The 4,847-nt window shown below is 33.6% G+C and overlaps 1 pseudogene; it reads right to left on the bottom strand.

Annotated features, from left to right (window-relative positions):
- Positions 1 to 2,389: 2,389 nt before the first annotated feature.
- LOC149995987 (large ribosomal subunit protein eL22 pseudogene) lies at positions 2,390 to 2,763 on the bottom strand (annotated as a pseudogene).
- Positions 2,764 to 4,847: the final 2,084 nt, after the last annotated feature.

The raw sequence follows: 4,847 nt of genomic DNA, 5'->3' as shown, positions 1-4,847 counted from the left end.
TTTATATATATTGTGTTTTTATTTGGGGAGTGAATATAAAATTCTGATTTTAATATAGTATGGAATAAAATATAAGTCTAAATTCTGTGATTTATTTATTTATTTTATTTCAATATGGTTTTACTGTGAGTAAAGCTTAATAAATTCCTTTTATAAAACTGTGATTTCTTTTAAACCATTCCAAAACCAAAAAACATTATATATGTATCTATATTATGTATGTATGTATGTATGTATATATATATATATATATATAATATTCTATGATATAAACAAGATATTTATGTGTCCATTTTTTCTTTTTGGTTTCCAAGTTTTAAGTATAATTTTATTGATTATGTGATTACAGTTGTCCCAATTTTTCCCCGTATTTCCCCCTCCGCCCGGTACCCTCTTTCTCTCCAGTAATCCCACCCTTAGTTCATGCCCATCGGTCACACATACGAATTCTTTGGCTTCTCCATTTCTTATACTATTCTTAACATCCCCTTATTTTGTACCTACCAATTATGCTTCTTAATCCCTGTACCTCTTCCCCTACTCTCCCCCTTCACCCTCTCTACTGATAACCCTCCACATGATCTCCACATCTATGATTCTGATTCAGTTCTAGTTGTTTGCTTAGTTTGTTTTAGTTCTTTGTTTTCGATTCAGTTGTTGATAGTTGTGAGTTTGTTGTCATTAAATCTTTATAGTTTTGATCTTCTTTTCTTAAATGAGTCCCTTTAACATTTAATATAATAAGGGCTTGATGATGATTAACTCGTTTAGCTTTACCTTTTCAGGGGAGCCTTAATCTGCCCTTCCATTCTAAATGATAGCTTTGCTGGATAGAGTAATCTTGGTCGTAGGTCTTTTGTTTTCATCACTTTGAATACTTCTTGCAAGTTCCTTCTTGCCTGCAAAATTTGTTTTGAGAAATCAGCTGACAGTCTTATGGGAACTTCTTTGTAGGTAACTCTGCTTTTCTCTTCTTGCTTTTAAGATTCTCTCTTGATTTTTAACCTTTGGCATTTTAATTATGATGTGTCTTGGTGTGGTCCTCTTTAGGTCCAACTTGTTTGGGACTTCCTGTGCTTCCTGGACTTGCATTTCTATTTCCTTCACCAAATTCTGCAAGTTTTCTTTCATTACTTTTGCAAATACATTTTTAATTTCATGCTCTTTCTCTTTACCTTCTGGCATACCTATGATTTGGATGTTGGCACTTTTGGAGATGTTTCAGAGTCTTCTTATTCTGTCCTCATTAAAAAAAAAAAGATTCTTGTGTCTATTCTGTTCTGGTTGCATGTCTATTTCTTCCTTATGTTCCAAATCATTAACTTTAACCCCAGCTTTTCCTTTCACTGTCGGTTCCCTGTGGATTTTTTCTTTATTTCATTTAGTATAGCAATCATTTATTCCCTTAGGCATTTGCTGAACTCAATGAGTTCTCTGAGCATGCTTATCATGAGTGTTTTGACCTGTGCTTCTGATAGGTTGGCTATCTTCTTTTCATTTACTTATTTTTCTGGGGTTTTGTTCTGTTCTTTCATTTGGGCCTTATTTCTTTATCAACTCAATGTGGCAGCCTCCCTGTGTTTGTTTCTGGGTATTAGATAGAACTGCTTTGACTCCCTGTTGTAGCACACATGTTAAATTGTATGGGGCAGAACCTTAGATATTTGCCAGGGTGGGGTAACCCACTTCACCACTTTGTGGCTCTGTATGTGGAAGAGGGATTGAAGAGGGGACAATGCCACTGCCTGGCTGCTGGTGGCTTGCTCAGCACTCCTCCTATTTCCAGTCACTTCACCCACTTCGTGTATATGACTAGTGGCCTTTTTGCTGTTGCCCTGGTGGTGGTTCCCAGAGTGGGTGGGTTTGCCTATGTTCTAGGACTGTGCAGACCCTTTAATTGGACTCTCCTGAGAGACTGGCAGTTTCTTCCTCTGCCCCAACCCCTGGTTTTTACAGCCAGAAATTATGAGGCTTTATTTTCACAGTGCTGGAGCCCTGGGTTGTGTGCTCTGGCCTCAGTCTGGGATGGCTTGCTCCCAAGGTATCCCTCCTGTTTTTTTATCCATTACATAAGTGTGGGACCTCCCATTCCACCAACCATGATTATCACACTGTGGCCTTTCTGCCCTGTTTCTCCAGCTCCACTTCTCCTACCCTTCTGGATAAATATTGCTTCTTTACATCCTTGGTTTTAGACTTCTGTATGTCTCAATTGTCTGGAAGTTCTGGGTGTTTTTTGTCTTGAGGTTAGTTATGATCCTTCTTATGGTTGTACAAGGAGGCAAAATGTGTCTATCTATGCCTCCATCTTGACCAGAAGTCTGATTTCCAAGTCTTAATCAAGAACTCATACAAAATATTCCAGATAAATGAGTTTTAATCCTCAATCCTAATCTCTCTCCTCTTTGTCATCCTGGTTAATCTGGAAGTAATGTAATTTGTAACTGTCTTTGCTCTCAGTAAATCATGTAAATTATTCTTCTTTAAATATTTTTGTGAGATATTTCAAATACATTTTTTTGGGAAAAAAGCACCTTAGAAGTTACAATAACCTTGTTCTTACTTCTTTCAATCAATACTTATAACTCCTACAGTGGGAGTCCCAGTTTTACCATTCACTTTGAATCTCTTCTGAAGAAATTGCTCAAAATTGACAGCATCCATGATTCCATCTTTTACAGGGTGGGCACAGTCAGGGGATAACTTCAGAACCTGCATTTTTTTTCCCCCTCACTTCTCCACAGGTTTTTTCACAGGCTCCATGGCAGCATAGGAGACAGAAAGCCCATTTTCAAATGTAATAATCAATCTATCTATTGCATATGTTAGTAAATTTTTAAAAAACCGACTGGAATCTTAAAGAATATTATGCAACAGTAATATTAATTCTATGATAAGCTGTACTATAAATATCAGTTATATGTATAAAAATGTACATCAATTATAGTGATCATTTTATAATTCTTACTTGTGAGAAGTCAGCCTCTGTTTAATTTCTACTATCCTTAAGAAACATAAAATTAAAGATAAAATGTATAATTTTTCTCACACTTGCTTTGAAATGACAATAGCTGCTTTAAAGTATACTCTTGTCAGGAGAAAAATTCTGAGTTACATTGTTCGGTACTTTTAAATCTAAATTGTGACTATGTTGAAAGGGAAAATTAAATTTCAATTATTTTAAAGAAATCCTGAATAGAGAGCCTTGATAAACAAAAACAAACATCAAAAATGTTCACAGTAAGCTCCTTAAATTTCCATGCAAATCTCTTAGCAGATGTTTCTAAGAATCTCTTTTCTCTATGGTAAATTTTATTTCCTTCACTATATGACAATTTTACACAACTTTCTCATAAAACTTAGAAAGAAGTTAGGACTTGAAAATGTTCATTGAAAAACAATATATTCTGTGGCGACTTCAAAGTCCATAAACAGAAAATCTGTGGTTATAATGGGTATATTTAACAAATTTCAGCAATGTAATTTTTTGGGTGAGATAAACTGTAAAGGTTAAATCATAATTACAGTCTCACTGGAGGAAAAACTGCTAGTAGAGTTTATTGCAATTCTTGCTATAAATTCATTTCTTCTCATCATTGTCATTTGTGAATATATTTATTAGCATATGATTATTGATGTAATTTTTAAATTTAATATGTGGATTCATATGAAACAATCGTGTTGATGATGATAACAATTAATTTAAAAATAAAATTTTTGTAAAATAAATTTATGTGAAATTGTAAAAAAATATAAAGGTATATGTAATTCATTGTTGTCACCTGTGACCTAACATTTTAAAGTTTGAAATTTAGAATTTATTTACTTCAAACTTGTCATATTTTGATGAAAATACAAATGCAACCTAAAATGATTAAGTGACATGCTTATGTTCCTGTAAGTACTTATTGTTGTATACATATCAATTAGAGTAGAATTCAGTGCAGACATAGATTTAATGAGTTCATAAGAATAAGAACTTATTTAAGTTCCTATACCTCAAAGTCATTGAAGACATTAAATAGTTTTATAGCATTCTACTGTCACTTTGAATTGCCTGCTGACAACTTAATAGAACTTAAAAAGAACACCTTCAGTTGGCCAATGAACTCTGATTTATTGCTAACGATCTAGCAGTGAATGAAATATGTTTTGGTTATGATTGCTGGGGTTGAGGGTGTGTGGATGAGGGTAAAGAAAGATAAATGATAATGGATGTAGACTTGACTTTGGGTGGTGAACACACAATACAGAGTACAGATGATGGGTTATAAATTTGTGCACCTGAAACCTGTATAATTTTGTTAACCAGTCATCCCAATAAACTCAATTAAATAAAAAAAAAAAACATGAGTTCTGCAATTCAACTGTTTGTCTTCAAATTTCAGCTCTTTTACTTTCTAGTATGAGATAGTATATGTGTGGTTAAAATCTTGGAAGCCAGAGAGAGACTGCTTGGATTTGAATACCAGCTTCATATTTTTTTCAACCATGCAGCCTTGAGCAAGTTACACTATTTTATGTGTTTTAGATTTCTCAAACAAAATAAAAAATATAGCAGTACCTACTTCATATGCTTTGTTGTTCAGATAAAATGAACTGTTGTATCTGAAGCTCTTAGAATAGTATCTGATTCCTTCTCTTACCCCCAATAGTTATGTTTTAGTGACAATAATATCTATTATACATGTAAGATACTTAATACAGAATCTGACAAGCAGCAATTACTTATTAAATATTAACTTCTATTATTTCATTTATGTCAAAAGAAATAAGTGCCGATTTTGCATCAGTAAGTTTGCGAGTCCTTGGGATATGTTAGCAAACCAAATGTTTCTTTTTTTCTA

The sequence above is a fragment of the Furipterus horrens genome, unplaced genomic scaffold, assembly GCF_987537825.1.
Source record: "Furipterus horrens unplaced genomic scaffold, mFurHor1.1.pri manual_scaffold_12, whole genome shotgun sequence".
NCBI lineage: Eukaryota > Metazoa > Chordata > Mammalia > Chiroptera > Furipteridae > Furipterus > Furipterus horrens.
The sequence above is the reverse complement of the archived record's forward strand: the minus strand, read 5'-3'. Positions and strand labels throughout refer to the sequence as shown.